The following is a 19,937-nucleotide window of genomic DNA, read 5'->3' as shown; positions in this document are numbered from 1 at the left end:
ATTATTAATTTGATAAAAGTGCAGTTGATAATTTTAAATCCAAATAGATCTAAGTGGGCATTAAACCAGAGACACAATATTGGTTGCCTAATTTTTATGTTTCTAGACTTTGGCATGTTTTTCTCTGACATGGAAATTGAATGTATTTCCATGACCTTTTCAACCTTCCTATGTTGATTTAGTTATAAAACTGGTAGTGACATCTGAGAATATTTTAGCTGATCTAACTCTACAAGTGCTTCTGCTGTCTTAAGATCAATAAATCATTAAGTTAAATCATTTATTTCCTAAATTTATTTCAGTTTTTAGGGATTATTTTCAACTAATTTTAACTATGCTGAATTAATTTATTTATTTTGATATATATAATGGATATCTTAAGATAGCTCTTTAGCACACTAGTATGATGTACTTTTTAAAATATGAATGTTGTTTTTCAAATAATTCTTTTCAATCCCTACAGATATAGATATATAGCTATATAGATATATATATCTCTATATCTCCATAGATATAGATTATATATAGCTTATTTTTTCTTTGTAAGCTGTTAAATTACTTAAAGCATGAAATTTCTTGACTTGTAGAGTGACTTAAAATATGTCTGAAAGTCTGCAAGGCTAATCAAATTTTAGAGTTCTATAAAACATAAATTCCCATTTTTTAACTTTAAGACAGTTTATGAAAACCTTTACACACCCAACTTAAAATTTACATGCCTTTTGGACAGTTTTTAAAATGAACTGAAGATGCCAGAGTTAACAGATGACCAGTGTGTCAGTCCTATTTTGCCTGTCCTGCTTGTCACACACTGGTGGATATTTCTCCACTTTTGTTCCACTTTAATATAAAGCACACAGATGTTTCAGAACAAGACTTGACTTCTGACCTTGAGGCTATTAGGGTCAGGGTCCTCAGGGCCTGTGAAATTATCACAAGCTGAGCTAAAGTTTTTCTCCATCACAGGAAGTAACCAGTAAGTAAGAAGTTAAAAAGGAGCTTTGTCAGAGAGACAAGATGGTCTCAGTAAGGGTCAGCTTCTGTAGTCTGCTATCTCTGCAGGAGGCACATGCATGGGAGGAGGAATATAATATAACCACTGGCACATCACATATCTGTCAGGCAACGCCAGGGCTGAGAAGTCTATTTAATGTAATATATGTTGTTTAGGTTTTAAAGTATTAATGGCAATTATCTCATCATCATCTTTTTTTTTGGGGGGGCTACTTTTTTGTGAAATAACTTTGATTGGGGGTATGTAATGGAAGCATACAGATGGTGGCAAATGAATAAAGACTGGTTCCTGACCTAATACAATGAATTCCTTTAAGCAAATAACATTGTGCCCTGATGAATTTTACATTATTTTTTGACAAATTTGATTAATATGTTTAAGTCCACTGTGTTTTTGTTTGAAAGGCTTTCTAAAATATAGTATTGTTAAATAATAAACATTGAAATGTTTTTAGAGCCTTTGCTTTTGCCTAAAACTGATAAAAAGGTTATTCAGTTTTAGGCAAAAGCAAAAGATTTAAAAACTCATGGTGTTGAAATGTTGATAAATATGTATTTTTCAGGACTTTTCAACATAACTGTACTGTATGAATTGTTTTACTTTTATTCAAACTTTTAATATTAACTTTACAAGCAAGTAAATTGTAAAGATTAATATATAAATCTTAAATTATGATTGGGGTTTTTGTCCCCATAGTGCATTATACATGTCAGACAGTAAATCCTTTGGATTTCAGTCATTTAAATTGTCATAAAATTTTACTTTTGATTGAAGATCACACACACACACACACACACACACACACACACATTTCTTAGGGAACAGTCTTAGTTTGTAGCATCATGTTTGAATGCATGGAAATTGTTTTTCTACCATTGTCTTATCAGTTCACATTCTTCTTTATGTCATGAATTTCAAAAAAAAATTGTTTTAAATGCAAATTGTAGCAAGTATAGTTTCACCAATAAATGCAATTGAAAAGTGAGAACATAATTTACTATTGTATCCTATCTTAAAGTATTGAATTTATCCTGAAGAATATCTTATAATCAGAGATTTATTTTCAAAACCAATATTCATTTTATGATAGTAAATCTTAGAACTTGATTAGATCTAACCATATTAAAAGACAGTATACATTTTACTATAATAAGAAGAAACATGACATTAAAAGTATGCTATTAACTGCTTTTACTTTCACCGTATGGTAACAAGTCAAATTTCCAATTCTCTAAACTTTCTGTGTTCCTAGTAAAAATAAATTTTGATAAGACAACCCTATTGATTGTAGGATTTAGTCATTAAAGACAAAAGGAAAGCCCTGTTTCATCTTATGAATTGGTAATGAACTTTTAAAAGTAATATATCTGCCTCTGTTATCTTTTCAGTGTACTTAAAGTTATGCCAGTATGTAAAGTTACAGTTATTAAACCATTGTTTACAAAGCCTGAAATTTCTTAGAAATTTTACTTTATACATAATAGAAGTAGTAACCATAATTGGAATGTATTTACCAAATTCATCTGGAAATAAATCTACAAATAATGCAACTTACTTTTGCCTTATATTAGCTGTAAAAAATTCAGGCTCATTTTTTGACAATTAACTGTCATTTTAAAACAAGGCAGTTTTTGACCTTCTTCATCATCATTTTCTCCAGCCACTATGATGAAGTGATTTTGTCGCTTTTATTGTTGGCCATTTCAGAGTGTTTGGCTCTTATCTTTCCAGGTGATCAGTTTGGCAATATCAAGTAAACTTAAATTTTTTATTTAATTTGGAAATTAACAGGCTTTATTTATCAATGCCCAGTTATTGATCTCAGCGCACCTTACCTGCCCTGTTTGCAGTGCTCAATATATCAATTTGAATGGAAATCTCTTTGCTTAGCCAAAACAAGAGCATTCATATATTTTTGTAAAACATGTTAAGTAATTTAAGTAAATATATTTCATTAGTTTATTGAATCATCTCAGTGATACAAATTTTGTGTTTTTCTTATTACTTTTATTTCCATTTCAATGTTGTTAGTAGTATATTCACAACCGTCATTAAAAAATCACTTAGAAATGTGTGAAAACAGCTCCTTTTGAAAGTGTATCGCTACCCACTTTTGATTTTGGTTTCTCCATGCTTGTCAGCACTTGATTGGCACCTCACTTGCATGTGAATTAAGGAATGAAGGGAACTCTATTTTCCTGCCATTGTTCCATGCTGGGCTCCCTGGCCTCCAGGCAGCCTAAGCTGCCCTTCAGCAGCTGATAGAGGACTGGTTTTTGGACATAGCTGTGTGAGGACACTCAACCTCCCTCTACTCTCAGTAGATTTTTTTAAATTGCCTGGAGCATGATTTAGATTTACACTGAAGAGAAAATGGAACTAAAATAATTAGTCTTTTACATCAGCTAACTATGACCTTAAAGAAGTGTCATCTATATTTTGTCTGTAAGGAACAAAGTAAATTGGATATTGGTAAGATATCTACATAATGTGATCAATGAGAACAGCTAAAAGTTGAACTGCTGAGAGTCAAAAATTGAGGGAAATTAAAATAAGAGAGGTAAGCAAGAAAAACGGAATCATAATGGTATCCAGATAACTCAGGCCAAAAATACTCTTACAAACCTACTTTAAAAATCTAGGTAATTCAGTAAAAATAACTTGCCATTTGTAATATATCTTCAAGATAATTAGTTTTGTTAAAGTTATCTTTTGTGTCCACTCTTGTTTTGCCCAAATGATCTAGAAACATCTTGAGGATAAAGAGTCTAATATTGCTCTTATCCCAAGTTTGAAAGTAATATATCTTATAACAACATGAGTAGTCTTAAATATCTGCACAGTTGACCAACATATAAAGTTTAACCCTTAACTCTTTTACTAACTTAATTTATTAATTCTCCCTGCTCTCATTTAAATTTTGACGGATTTGGGAATTCTACCTAATCAGTTACTCCACATTAGACAGTGTTACTTTTTTCGTTCTGGTGTAAGACTTTTATAAACTCCTTGTTGCTGGCATGCGCGGCTCTCAGTCTGAAAAGATTGCTTCTCTATGACACACTCTTGTAGGTATAGTCTTTTCAATAAAATAAGAAAATGACTAAATTATAATACAACTAAATTAATATAATAATAATATCCTTACAATGTTATATGGCAGTCTATGAAATAAGTCTAGAAAACTTTCCATTTCATCCCCAGTCAGTTCAACTTCACCTTTCATTTAATAATTAGCTTATGTTTGCTTGTTTACATTTTTTAAACTTTTTTTTCCTGAGGTAAATTTTACATACTTTTATCAAGATACAATGGAGATTTATTGAGCTTTATTGAAATGTAATTTACATGCCATAAAATTCATCCTTTAAATAAAGTGTACAGTTCAAAGGCTTTTTGCATATTTGCAGACTCATACAACTATCATTACTATCTAATTTTAGAACATTTTTATCACCCCAAAAGAAATTCCATAACCATTTCCCATTTCTCCCCATACTTACAATCCTGCCAGCAGTGTGTGAGGGTTCCACTTTCTGCACATCTTCACCAGTGCTTATTATTATCTGTCTTTTTTTAAGTTAGCTATCCTACTAGGTGTGAAGTGGCATCTCACTGTAGTTTTTTTTTTTTTTTTCATTTCTCTGATGAATAATGATGTTGAACCTCTTTTTATGTGCTGTTGGCCATTTGTACTTTTTTTAGAGAAATGTCTACTCAAATCTTTTGCTCATTTTTAATTGGATTATCGTTTTATTTTTGATTTTTCATAGATCTTTATATATTGGTACAAATCCCTTATCAACAAATGATTGTGAAAAGTTTCTCCCATTCTCTGGATGACTAATTCACTTTCTTGATGATTTCCTCCGAAGTACAGAAGTTTTAATTTTGATGAAGTTCAATTTATCTAGTTTTTGTTTTTGTCATTTAAGCTAGTTTTTGTATACTGTGCGAAGTAAGGGTCCAATTTAATTCTTTTGAATATGGATATTTAGTTATCCCAGCACCATTTATTGAAAAAGAATCTTCTTTCTTCTTTGATTTGTCTTAGCACCCTTGTCAAAATCCATAGACTATAAATGTAAGGATTTGCTTCTGGACTGTATTTTATTCTCTATATATGCCTGTCCTCATACCAGTACCACACTGACTTGATTACTGTAGCTTTGTGGTAAGGTTTGAAATCAAGGAGTAGATCCTCCAACTTTGTTCATTCTTTTTCAAGATGATTTTGGCTATTCTAGGTCTTGCATTTCCATAAGAATTTTAGGACTGATTTGTTAATTTCTGCAAAAGTAAAAAAGGAGCAGAGATTTGTATTGGGATTGACTAAATAGGTTAATTTGAGGAGTGTTGCCATCTTGACAATCTTATGTCTTCTAATCCATGACAGGGGGCTTTCTTTCCATTTATTTAGGTCTTCTTTCAAAAACGCTTTGTTGTTTTCAGTGTACAAGCCTTAAGCTTCTTCTCTTGTATTTATTTCTAAGTATTTGATTCTTTTTGAAGCTATTCTAACTGAAATTTTCTTAATTTTATTTTCATATTCAGTACTACTAGAGACATGATTGATTTTTATATATTAGTGTTGTATTTTGCAACCTTGCTGAATTCACTATTTTTAGTTCTAATCTGTGTGTGTGTGTGTGTGTGTGTGTGCGCGCGTGCACGCGCATGTGTGTGTGTTCCTTAGGAGTTTTCATATTCAAGATCATATCATTCATGAATACAGACAGTTTTACTTCTCCCTTTTCAATCTGAATGCATGTTTATCGAATTAATTTATATATTTTTGGTTTTTTGCCAAACTCCCCTGGCTAGAACCTCTAGTACAAGGTTGAATAGAGGCGGCTAGCATGGACATCCTTGTCTTGTTCCTGATCTTAAGAGGAAATTGTTCAGTATTTGATCATTTAGTATGATATTAGTTGTGATTGTTTTCATTCCTGATAGATTATTTCCCTTAAGAACCTAGTGTGCTCCTTAATGTTTATATCCTTTTATATCCTTCAGGCACACCAAGTTTCGATTGTTTTGAAGGCTGCTGAGATGGAGAAATAATTCACTAATCTTTAATAGGGATCTTTTTGTAGAATAAAGGACCCATATTACTCCATTGGAATTACCTTTGGAAGAGGTTTTTCTTAGTGTCCACATAGTAGATGAGCTGCATTCAGGCCCTACTGCCTTCCCTGCATGTTTGTAGCTGAAAGATTGATCACTCTGTCTCCTGGTTCCACAAAGACTGCTAGGAAACCAAGGATTGACTGGCAAAATTAGCACAATAACAAGTTAAGGAGAACTCAAAGGAATTGACATATTAGTTTGTTAAATATAAATCATTACATAAGAAATATTTCTTTTTTATTAGTATTATAAAAGATCTTAATGATAGATTTTGTATTTTACTGCAAATATGAGACTGTGATTGACTATTGTAAGCCTTTTATAAGAAGGAATGTAGAAAAACACATTTCAGTTGATAATAGGGCTGTTTTTACTGTTCTTGTATCCTTAAAATGATCATTCATTGTAAGCCCTCTCCTAAATAAAATTCCCAGTCACAGTAACACCTCAGTCATCTCAAATTGGAAAGGACTTCTAGGGGACAAAAAAATTTACAATCAAAGCCATGTAACTTTTTTTTTTTTTTTTTTTGAGATGGAGTCTCGCTCTATCACCCAGGCTGGAGTGCAGTGGCCGGATCTCAGCTCACTGCAAGCTCCGCCTCCTGGGTTTACGCCATTCTCCTGCCTTAGCCTCCCGAGTAGCTGGGACTACAGGCGCCCGCCACCTCGCCCGGCTAGTTTTTTGTATTTTTTAGTAGAGACGGGGTTTCACGGTGTTAGCCAGGATGGTCTCGATCTCCTGACCTTGTGATCCGCCCATCTCGGCCTCCCAAAGTGCTGGGATTACAGGTTTGAGCCACAGCTCATGACATGGCCCGGCCAGCCATGTAACTTTTAAAAGTTAGGAACCAATCCTTATTAAATAATTTTTTCAGATTAACTCAGGAGAGCCAGGTAGATTTTGACTCAAAGCATACTAGATCTTTGTTAAGGGAAGGCTTGAGGGAACAAGGGTGGAAGCCAAATTTGAGTAAAGATCTTATTACTAGAGTTCAGGATAGTTTCAGGAGGAGCTACTTCAGCTGTAGAAGTTGGCTTTAGAGGAAATAGAAGGTGAGCTGTCACTAGGGAGTTATCAGAGTATGGTAAGCTCAGGTTTGAATCAGGAAGTACAGTCTGGTTGTGGGGAACAGAAAATCAAGGCAATGGGTAATGACCGAGCAAACAGAATCTAGTAATTGGTTTTGAGTGCCTATTTTCCTTCACCATACCCCTCACTCCTTTATAGGAAATGAAGGAGAAAAAAATAAACAGGATCCAGTACCGGGGGAGGATTAACAAAGTAAGATTTAAGGCTTCACTCATTGCCTGGGAATTCCAAAATGGAATCTTTTTCAGAGAAAGAAATAGGCTATAATCATAGGCATAAAAATCAGAAGGATTGTGAACAAATCAAGACAGAAGTCTGATTATGTGGCTTAGATTAGAATGGAATAGAGTAGAATACTGCATTCTGAGGACATTTAAAATACCATGGACTGGTCTTTGGTACCCTGGTTATCCGGTCTCTGTGGCAATAAAGGAGATGGAGAGGAAGGGCTATCATTTTTCCTTATCTTATGGCCAAATGTTCACAATATGGGTCTAACACCTTCTTTGGTCTCAGAGCAACAAAGTGATACTCTCCTAGGTCTCTGTAATTTTAACTTTGAGAGTTGGAGATTTTTAACCCCTACATGTATATCAATTGTCTCTCACTTCATATTTTTTGTTACAGGTTTTTAGCACTTTTATTGAATAAATTTAGCTCACAATAAGGCCACCAGAACCACAAAACTTTGACTTTGTGGTTTGAAAGTGTTTCTTGGCTGGACATCGAGGCTCATGCCTGTAATCCCAACTCTTTGGGAGGCTGAGGCAGGAGGATTTCTTGAGGCCAGGAGTTTGAGACCACACAGGGCAACATAGGAAGACCTCGTCTGTACAAAACTTTTTTTAAAAAAATTAGCCAGACATGGTGGTACATGCCTGTAGTCCCAGATATTTGTGGCGCTGAGGCAGAAGGATTGCATGAACCCAGGAGTTTGAAGCTTGCAGTGAGCTATGATCACATCACCACACTCCAGCCTGGGCAATGGAGCAAGACTTTGTCTCCAAAAACAAGCAAGCAAAAAAAAGTGTTTTCTTGGAGTTAAGATTGAATATTATGCCCTCAAGGCAGGAAATGTTTCCAAAAATTGTTATTAATGATAATTACTGATTCAGTTGAACACACCCACTCCATACAAGTACTGGGGAAACATTAGAAACATGATCTCTGACCTCAAGAAGGTTTTAGTCTAAATAGGAAACATTTTTAAACAAAGATAGTAACATAGGAGTTATTTGTGAAGTGGGATAATAGCTAAGAGGTCATTATGTTAAGGTCCACAGTATAAAGATCCATACAGTAAATTTGTCTTAGAGGTAAGGACTAGGAAAAATTGTTTGTATAGATGAACTGATATGTTCTTTTTGTTAGAAAATAATTACTATGTAATACTTTTGCCTTTCCTAGAAACCCAGAGCTATGGTTAGTTTTCCATTTCAGTAATTTATTCTCAGCCTCAGTCTCCTATTCATTGTCCTAATACATAGTTATCTTTTGCTTGATGCAACCTTAGAATCCTTTTTTTAACTGGCAGAAAATTAAATGCCAAATGTATTATTTTCATTGGGTTATGTCATGCTGCCTAGCCCAGCTGGGCATACAATGAGTATATACTCAAGAAATAGTTGTTGATCCTAGATTTATTTATAAATGAATTATCAGGACCAGATCTCAAATGGTGCTATGTTGTGTCAAAATGAAGAAAGTAAAGCCTGAGCCACAAGATAGAGAAAGAAGATGGACAAGAGAAAAAATTGATCATTTAAGTTGAAAAACAGGGACATTGAGTCAATCTCACTGATTGTACAGAACGTACAGTCTGTGGCCCTGAAATTTTGAACACTTAGAAGCACTGTTAATGGCAATTGATTAGGAATTCAACTAAGAAGATACTGAAATCTCTAATCAAAGAAACTAGCAGAACCTTATTTGAACCCCAAATTTCAGTTATGTTTTTTGTGATTACATTGAATAAGTTAAGGCTCATATCCTCTAGAAATTAGTTTGCTTATTTAAGTATTTATTATTTGGTCATTTTGGGCTCCTGTAACAAAAATATTATAGACTATGTGGCTTATACAACAAACATTTGTTTCTCACAGTTCAGGAGGCTAGGAAGCCCAAAATCAAAGTACCAGCACATCCAGGCTCTAGTGAGGGCATGCTTCCCGTCTTACAGACAGTTGCCTTCTCACAGCCCCATCTTCTTTCCATGTAGGTCAAACTAACAGTTTTCCTGCTGGGATATTTGATGAAGTTTGTAGTTCACACCCATGCTAATCTCCCTACCAAATGTTTGTTCAGCCACATCCTTAGTGCTCTCTTCAGAACATCCTTTCTCTTTAGTTCAATATGGATAGGCTGAGAATTTCCCAAATCTATATGCTCTCTGTCCTTTTTTCTTAATAATTCCTTGCTCATTTCTCTCTTCTTGCATTTTCACTATAAGCAATCAAGGGGAACCAAGCTGCTTCTCTAACACTTTACTTAGAAACCTCCTCAGCTAAATATTCCATTTTATTGTCACAAGTTCTACCTTCTAGCAAACACTAGAACACACAATTCAGCCAAGTTCTTTGCCACTTTATCTCAAGGATTGCCTTTTCTCCATTGTCCAGTAACATATTTCTCATTTTCATCTGAGACCTCATCAGAATTGACTTTAAAGTGCATATTTCTACCGGTGGTATAACAGAAATGCCATAGACGGGTGGTTTAAACAACATTTATTTCTCTTAGCTCTGGAGACTGAGAAGTACTAGATAAGGGTGTTAACATGGTTGGGATTCATTGAGGGCCTTCTTCTTGGTTTGCCTATAGCCATGTTCTCATTGTGTCCTCACATGGCAGAAAGAGGGAGAGAAAGCTCTAGTTTCTTCCTCTTCTTATAAGGACACTAACCCCATCTTGGGGGCTCCATCCTCATGGTGTCTTCTAAATCTAGTTACCTCTCAAGATTAGTGTATTCAGATTTCTTCTTAGTTTTTCCATACCTTATATGATTTTTTTCTCATGAAGAAGCTTGTTAAAGAGCATTGTAATACAAATAAAAATTGCTGTTCAATATTTTAGTGACAATTTTATAATTGAGTCAGATGATTTAAATGAATATTTAGTCACAAATAGGCATATTAAACTTCTAATATTTGTGCCTAAATAGGCATATTAAACTTCTTTTTTTTTTGTTTTTTTTGAGACAGAGTCTCGCTCTGTCGCCCAAACTGGAGTGCAGTGGCCGGATCTCAGATCACTGCAAGCTCTGCCTTTCGGGTTTACGCCATTCTCCTGCCTCAGCCTCCCGAGTAGCTGGGACTATAGGCGCCCGCCACCTCGCCCAGCTAGTTTTTTGTATTTTTTAGTAGAGACAGCCAGGATGGTCTCGATCTCCTGACCTTGTGATCCGCCCATCTCGGCCTCCCAAAGTGCTGGGATTACAGGCTTGAGCCACCGTGCCCGGCCTAAACTTCTAATATGCCTATTTGTTCCTAAATTTCCAGAAATCTCAGTATCTAACTTCTGACATCTTTCTCCAAATTTCCATACTGCATTCACCAGACAACTGCATTAGAAGAAAAACTTTGTATTTATCTTTCTGCACTGGGCAGAAAGATAAAACACACTCAACTTTCTCCTATGGTAGAAATTCCCAGTCTTGACTCCTTTCCAGTTGGGATTTAAGTATAAATGTTGATTTTCTAAAGGTTTCTAATAGCCTGTCTGCTGATAACAAAGAAACCTTGACTTTCTCCATCAAATGATGCCCTGTAAAAATAAAATAATGTGAGATCAGTGGCCTATATATTACCATTGTATTACTGGTCAGTTTATCTCAGAAAAAAAATTCCTGTTCCAATATCATTGATAGTGTAATGAAAGTTTCTACCACTGTTGTAGGCTCAGCCTCAAATTTTCAGGTTTGCTTCCTATTACACATTGTAGGGCATCTATCCAAATATTAAACATTTATATTATGTCTACATATTAAATACGTAGTAATATATTAGATATCTTTAGTATATTGTAAACTTTAACGTCTGGTAGCATGTGTGTTTGCTCTAAGATCTCACAGTAGATTCTCAGAACAGATACCTTCATATCCAATTACTGTGTTAAGAGTTCTGCCTCACTCTCAGAGTTCTGTCATTGCTATCATTATAGAATACATGTGATCTGTCAGCCAGCCATGATGGCCTAAGACATGACTGGGTCAAGAACAGTTCTAAAAAATTCATAATAGTGTCTTTAAGGATAAACTTTTAAAATAGAACTAGCATTTATGAGTATCTTGCAAATTAGAAGGCAGTGGCATCATCTTCATGCTGATCATCAGCATCTCTCATGCTTAAATGATAATGCACTGGGTGCTGTCCTGAGCAATTTGTCTACTTTATCTCATTTAATCCTCATAACAATTTTATGAGATACTGTTATCCCCATTTTACAGATGAGAAACATGAAATATATATTTCTCCCATTAAAAGTATGACCTCACTTTGTAACAGTTGGATTTTTGTTTTCCTTCTCATCAAGTACCTGTGAAAAATAAATAAATAGTGTATTGTACTAATTGTGGTGACTTTTAACCCTCAGACAACTTCCTGGTTTTTCACATATTTCAGAATTCAATTCTACATTTCTCTGTTGAGTTATATGATTATTCAGTTTTATTCTCTCTTTATTGCTTATTCTTTTTGTGCCTTCCAACTAAGGCTTTCAATTTTAATCGATTTTTAATTACTCAAACTAGTGAAGGGGAAATAAGGTGTGGAAAATGTAAAATATAGACAATCTCCAAATCATTTATATTTAAATTTTGAATATGTTTTGACATGGTGCTCTGGAAATTTAGTTTAAGCAGGAAAATTGAAAACACTTGATGAGGATCTGGACCGTAGATGAGTTTCATTGGCCAAGCCCCTGGTTGGCTCTTTTTTGCGACTCATTCCATGCTGGAAAAAGACAGCTGTCTTCTAATACCAGCTAAATTGAATTGACCTTTCACATCTCAATGGAACAGTCTCTGCTATCAGCATTTGCTCCTTCATGTTATCCGTATCTGTAAGTTACACCTGGAAGTAATTGCTTGCACCTACCAAGTACCAGGCATTGTTTTAAGTGCTTTACAAATATTAACTCATGTAGCCCTTATAACAACCCTATGATGTAATTACGTTATTATCCTCAGTTACATATGAGGAAACTAACCTCAGTTGCATATGAGGAAACTAACCAACAGAAATACTAAGTAACTTACCTAAGATCACATGACTGACTAGTGAGGGAGCCAGAATTGAAACCCAGGCTTTCTGGCTTCAAAATCCGTCCTCATAACCACCATGCTATACTGTCACTCAAAAAAAAGAGCACTATATTAGGCAGGACTGTTGTACATTTGGTCATTAAACATTATTTATGCCAGGTACAGTGGCTCACACCTATAATCCCAGCTCTTTGGGAGGCTGAGGCAAAAGGATCAGTTGAGCCCAGGAGTTCAAGACCAGCCCCCAAAACATAATAAAACCCCATCTCTACAAAAAAAATTTTTGAATAGCTGGATATGGTGATGCATGCCTGTAGTCTCAGCTGCTCAGGAAGCTGAGGTGGGAGGATTGCTTGAGCCTAGGAGCTCAAGGATACAGTGAGCCGTGGTTGCACCACTGTACTCTAGCCTGGATGACAGAGCCAGACCCTGTCTCCAAAAACAAAACCATTATTTAGCAAGGCATTGTACAACCTAAGTTTAACTCTATCAGGTAGGTATGATGAGCCTTGTCTGACAGATAGAAAGATTGAGGAACCTGTCCAAGGTTGCACAAAGGACAGAATTAGGATGAAAGTCTAAGTCAGCATAGTCTCAGAACCAATCAGTTTCCCCATGACACACACTTCATTCTAATTGGGTTTAAAAAAAAAAAGAAAAGAAAAACAACTACACAACATAAATTTGTAATAAATTAGGACATTTTTAATTGGTGAGGGAATTCTTCATTTAAAGAAATTTTGCCTTTTTATTTGTGAAGCACAAAAGTCTTTGGCAGGCTAAACATCATACCTGATACCCAACTTTTAAATTGAAAATGTGCTTTTAAAAGCAAGAAACACACATTGTACAAATTGATATCAAAAAATACAGAATTTCTTTACTCAATGCTTATCACAATGTCAGCACATATCAAATATTAGGTGATGATATTGTAAAATTGTTTTTCTTTTTTTTTTTCCTATATATTGGAGAAAATATAATTATTTAAATATTTTAACAAGACGTGAAACCATAGTTGCTTGGTCTTTTGTATTTTACTTACTGTAAATTGGAGTTTACATTTCACTGTGAATACCAGACAACTCAAAATTCCTATATTTGAAATTAAAATAGGAAAAAGGGAAACATTTGAGTCCCTATAATTAACCTGCTACTTCATGCCTTTCTGATTTATTATAAGCACTTCATCTGATATCTAATACTTGAAAAGCTATAAAAGAGTATTATATTACTTTGATTTTTTTTTATCTCTGTGCTTTCCCCACATAAAATAGTAAAGTTTTTTTAAAGCTTTGAATCTAACAGGATCAAATGAATGACATGTTTAGTTATGCCTTAGGAAAAAATCTTACTAGAGTAAACTGAAACTTAAAATCTTACCAATATAGAAAGCACTAGAAATGTTACAAATAAAAAGCGTGCTTTGTTTATCCTACATAGTTTCTTTTTAAAAATATTTTATTTATTTTTCAATCTTTTAGGTTCAGGCAGTACATGTGCAGGTTTGTTACATGGCTAAACTGCATGTCACTGGGGTTTGGTGTACAAATGATTTTGTCACCCAGGTAGTGAGCATAGTACCAATAGATCGTGCATAGTTTCATATTCCTTTCCACTGACTAAATAAATCATTAAGATGTCTGTGTCCTTTTAATAGCTAAGTAAACTGCTTCAAATTGTGAAATACAGTAGATGACTGATTTTCATATTTCATATAGTGTTTTGCCAAGGAATATCCCATACATCAATAGCTAAAAGAAGAATCATATAATTTATTTTAATATTAGAAATATTTGCTACATACCTGATTGAAAATATGTCTACAGCTAAATTTTCAAATTTAAAATTCCAGCGTAGAAGACAATTAAAGTAAATGTACTAATATATATTTACAGAGTTTTCTTATTTGCTTGGTAGTATCTATATTATAGTTGCTAGCATAATTCCTATTTAAAATATTTTGATTTTTTTAACTTATAAAAGGCTCTTTAAAACATGAAATTCCTAAGAAACAGTTGGTTTTAATAAAAACAAAAAATAAAAATATTTAGAGAAAAATTTTACACTTAGTTATTTATTCCTGAGTATTTGAATGGAGCGTTTTTGATACAGCCTTATAAATTACCTGACTTGCCTTCAAGACCCTTTCTTTGACAGGGATAGAGAGAGAGCTTTGTATACTAACTTTGTGTACTAACTAGGTCTTAAGGTTATTTTACATTCTAATCAGATTTTTAAGAGATTCATGGAAATACAACCATTAACTTTAAAACAAAAACTGTTTCTGTATCAATACATTAAACACTATAGAGAATAATCTTTGGTGATAGGGTGAGTTTTTAGTGAATGATGACTATAATTTTACATTTTGAATGATTTCTCCCATAACATTTTTATTTTATTCTGTGTTCAAAAACTACCTGAGATTGTATGTGGGTTTTTTTTTTTTTTAGATTATTTCCTGTTCTCAAATACAAACATACTTAAAACTTAACCTTCTGAAATGTCAGCACAATTCAGCTATGCCCAGAAATTTTAAAAAATCAGAATTTTATTTGCACAGTCTTAAAAGTAATGCTCAGTATTTCTCCCATGATATTTTCTTCCATTTTACTGCACTCCAGATTCCAGGAAGAGTTTTTAACTAGTTATTAAAAATAACCCATTTTAAGAATTTGCAGGCAGTGTGAGATATTCATCAGTATATATTTACTGTCTGAAGCTGATATAGCTGTAAGGTTTTTTATATCCAATTGATCTATTGCGCATGTTCCCTCCCTAGGTTGCAGAACGTGCTTCTATTTGCATAAGGCCCTGGGCAAGGTTTTTTCTTGCATTGATTGGCCTGTCCAAGGCAGCCTGATGTGTTCTTGCATTGATCACTTTGTCTTTTCTTAGAAGACAGTGTTACACTGAGTTCATCTCAAACATTCTAGGGAGAAGGTAAAACTTTACTGCAGATGTCTCAATTTTATTCAGATGTTTCTTTGAGTATAGGCCCTTTTTGCAAGGATAAGTATTGCTTTTTTTCCCCCTAATTTGGATGTTTCTGCAGTTTGAGTGCACTGTAGACTAGATTATATTTGAAAAAGCTATGTTAAAGAAAATTGCTAGAGTATATGCCATTTATCTTGTACTATTTTTGTTTTTAAAACAGTGTATCTTGCTTCCAGCTTGAAACCATTTTCTTTAAACATGATCTCTTAAACCTAGATGTAAACTAAAATTTACTGGTGTTTGCGATAGGTTAACATTTGTCTTTACTAACTTTATATACATTATAGATTCCTTAGTTTCAGTGGGACATGCATTGCTTTATGTGTTTAAGAAAATGAGGAGTTTGATTAGTTTCTCTATGAAACAGTGGTCCAGGATGACTTGCCTGGTGCTATTCATTATTATAAATAATGTTAATGTGAATAGTACAAATTTGTCAAATATGGAAATGATTAAGCAGCTATATATCAATTATAGGTGAAATATATTTTGTATCATAACTTATAAAATAGTAGTGTTACCTTGTGACAATGGAAACCAGAACTTGAGGATTTTTCAACCTAATCTGTGAGGAATTGAGCAATGAATGTTTTACAGCTTAGCACTCTTTATTGGCTGGTCCTTAAATCAACATTTATATGATCTGCCAAAAAGCATATTTGCCTACACAGCTAATTATCAAGAAAATGCCCATTACCTCCAACCTATTAGCTATGCATTTAGTGAGGAACTGGTGAGACAAATGTAGGATTCTGTCAAGATGCAAGACAATATCCTCCTCCAGACCAGTTTTCTGTTTCATCAAAGCCTATGTGAATTTATAAGAAGGTTACTTTTGGCAAAGATGTAGAAATATGTCGTGGCTGAATTTGATTATTGTGTGGTTATAATTAAATTCTGCTACCATAATTCATAATGGTTTTAGAAAGCATATTTAGTAGCTCCTTCCACAAATCAGGACATTTTTGTGTATACTATTTTTTAGCAGGTCACTATTTCTGAATATTGTTAAAGTGTAGAAATTAAATTTTACAGAAAAACATGACATCAGCGATTTCACTCAGTGGTGTCACTAGTGTCACTCTATATCATAAGCCATAGAAATCTCTTTCTACTTTAATAATTCTGTTTTGTAAAATTTGATACTAAAATGTTAGAGATCATATTTCTTTTGTTTACTTTGGAAATTCTGGAATTCATACTTTAAAAACTCTGGAGTGAATTAAATGTTTATTATACAAGAGCAATAACCACAAGTGGTTAGATAATGTCATTTGCTGTTTTAAGGTGTCCTGTAAAAGTTTCAGCAATGTATAGCTATACAATGAAGTATATACCTGAGTTGTATGAAATTTATCTAGCCAGTGTTTATAAATAGAATGACTATTCATGTAAATAACATATATGTGGAAATATGATCTTATATTGAAAAATTAGATTTGTGAGTAATTTAAACATAGAATATCTACAATTGTTAATCCTTGTATATAAATCATAAAAATATGAAAAAATATAAAATAGAGCTATAACTGTTTTCTGGAGATTTAGTATATGTTTAGTAGTTTAGGGGAAAAATTATGAAAATACCAATGAAAACGGCATATAAAAGTATTAAGATGGAAAACCTCTTCAAGTACTTAAGAACAGCTCTTCAAAACTAAATTCAATCTGTGTAAACACAGATACTACGTTGCAACTTTTGTTCAGTGCATCTCAGCTTGGTGCAAGTGTAGCTCTCTGAATTGGAATTGTATAGTGTTTGTACATTTTTTCCAGCTAAAATGGAGTGTACATCATCTTGCATAATTTACTTGTCTCTGGTGGTTAAATTTGCATATCTGAATGACTGAATATATATCTTAAGCTTCTACTAGATATAAAATAATCTCACGAGTGGAGGAGAGCTCTTTTACCTCAGAAATCAGAAGAGTCTATATATTTCACAGCAACTCATAATCAAACAAGCTCATGCAGATGCTGGGAAGTGCTTTCGCTTAGCTATGTGGAAGAACCATTGACTGTATACAACCAGCAAGTGTATGGTGCAACAGGAGATCCATTGAAAACTCTTTATAGGACTGAACGACAACCCCAAATGCAAGTGACCATGAGCAACTACAACTAGGTATAAATATGCATTTGAGCTGACCAGACTTTCTAACATACAATTTAGTCAAAATTCCTGTATTTCTTCCCCTTAAATTTATACATAATCAGCTTCTTCTATGGACCCAAATTGGAGAAATGTAATCCAGTAGTTGGTAGAAAAAAAAGGATTGTGGCCTCTGTGTAATTATCAGGAAGGATGCTGTATGATGCCTGCTGTTTTATTACTGCTCAGGTCATACTCAACCTTGCACTCCAGATTCTTCTGTTCAGGGGAATGGTGATCTGAGTCTGAAGTATGTTCACCGTGCTTACACTCTAAACCTTTCTGGAGAAACGGGGGGGTTTTGCTGTGAGGTACTAGGAAACATGAATATGGTAAAATAGCTGGTAAAAACTTGTTCAGTGAAATCCATTGCTTTTTCCCATATATAATGAAGAAGCAAGGAATTGCCAAAAAGCTTTCAAGCTAATGGATTTTCAAATATAAGAATAGTAATTTTTAAATCGTAGAAGAAAGGATGCAGTGATTTCAAACCTGTTCTCATTATTTCCCTTTAATAATGCATCATATATTTAGATTGGTGATTTCTAGAAGTTACCATATTTCTATTGTAACATATTTGAATCTGAGAATTTCTAATAACACCATGGTAACTTTGTAGTGAAAATCATTAATCATTAATTATATATTAAAATGCATCCCCTCATAAAATATCTAAAGATGTATTTTTTTGTTTGACTACTGAAATAAAATTTGATGTCTTACCACCTAGGACATGCTTGTAAATTTTTTGCCACTCTGTATGATATTATTATATATCTCTGGTTACTTAAAACTTAAGTTTTAAGTAACTTTGATTTTTAAATTGCAGTATATGTACAAATTTTTCAAAATAATCAAAAAATTAAACATAAAAATTACTAAAGATATACTTTGTTTTAGGCAAAAGTGTTTCTTTTCTGAGGAATAAAACAGATATATTAAAAAGTATATAATTTCTGAATAAAAAAAATCTACTACCTGTCTCGTACTCTTCCTCAGTCCCTGCCCCAAGATAATATAAATGAACAATATATATTGGTTAATAAGCAAGCATTAACTCCCACTGGTAAATATGAGCAGCTCTTAATGATAATTGAAATCAGCAGCTAAAGAAATTATATCAGAAGACTAATATTTCCTTTATGCTGTATTTTTTCTTTACAACTTTTAATGATATTGAATTATTATTGAAAGTATAATACAGTTTTATTATCTTGATGAAAATGTTTTTGGTATAATAAGAGTTGATTAAAAATGCATTATGTTCAATTATTTGGTATGTATGTATGATTGCTTAAGTATATGGAAACTCTTAGTAAATAATCCTTACAGATATGATATGCATGAAGAGATGTTTACTTATTGGAGATACTCAGATGAATATACGTATGTTAAGGAAATACCTTTCTTTGAAGTTGTTTGTCTTTTATATTCTTTTTCTGCCTTTAAGCATTGTATAAGAATCCTGTCATTTGTGTCTGTTTAGAACACACACGCAAAATAAAATTTGAATTTGAACACTTTAATGTAGGCTTTAGAAAGTTAAAGCTAAAAGCTCACATTTTAAAATTTATCTTTGTATGGTATCTGTGTACATATATTTCCAAACTCTTTGAGATGTTCTAGAAAGGAATCAAATGTATTTATGGGTATGTTAATGCTGATGATAGAGTACATGGATTACAAACCTTTTCCATTTTTTTGACCTTATAGGAATAATAACAGCCCTGAATCACTATTTCTGTCCTGCTGTGTACGAACCTAGCTCCACTGTCTTCATAATCCTAACCCAGCATCTCTTTAATGCAACAGGCAAAGACCTGCTTACCTCTTCCATTTTCTACAAAAAGAAAAACCTGACGAGGGACGTTTATTCATACATTCCCCAAATCAACACATATAGAAATGTTTTAGGTTAAGTCTAAAAACTTCTTATCTCCAAAAATGGAAGCTTTTCTCTTTTTTTTAACTTTTAAGTTCAGGAATACATATGCAGGTTTTTTATGTAGGTAAACTTGGGTATGAGGGTTTGTTATACAGATTATTTCATCACCAGGTCTTAAGCCTAGTACCCATTAGTTATTTTTCCTGATCCTCTCCCTACTCCCACCCTCCACCCCCCCAATCGGCCCCAGTGTGTGTTGTTCCTCTCTATATGTTCATGTGTTCTCATCTTACATCTTAGCCTTTAGAGCTTATCCCTCTTTTTGGGTAGTGGGGGTGGGTGAGGGAGGGGAGGGAATTTGATATAGGAGAGTTCTAGGGTGGGTTTAGAAATCTCACATCAC

General features: G+C 33.6%; 1 protein-coding gene across 3 annotated transcripts in view; it reads left to right on the top strand.

The window, feature by feature from the left end:
• FAM172A (family with sequence similarity 172, member A) overlaps nucleotides 1-19,937 on the top strand; it is a 499,710-nt gene that overhangs the window by 295,777 nt on the left and 183,996 nt on the right. The gene's annotated exons all lie outside the window — the stretch shown is intronic.

Source organism: Colobus angolensis, unplaced genomic scaffold (genome assembly GCF_000951035.1).
Source record: "Colobus angolensis palliatus isolate OR3802 unplaced genomic scaffold, Cang.pa_1.0 Scaffold23, whole genome shotgun sequence".
Lineage (NCBI taxonomy): Eukaryota > Metazoa > Chordata > Mammalia > Primates > Cercopithecidae > Colobus > Colobus angolensis.
This window is presented reverse-complemented; position numbering and strand designations above follow the sequence as displayed.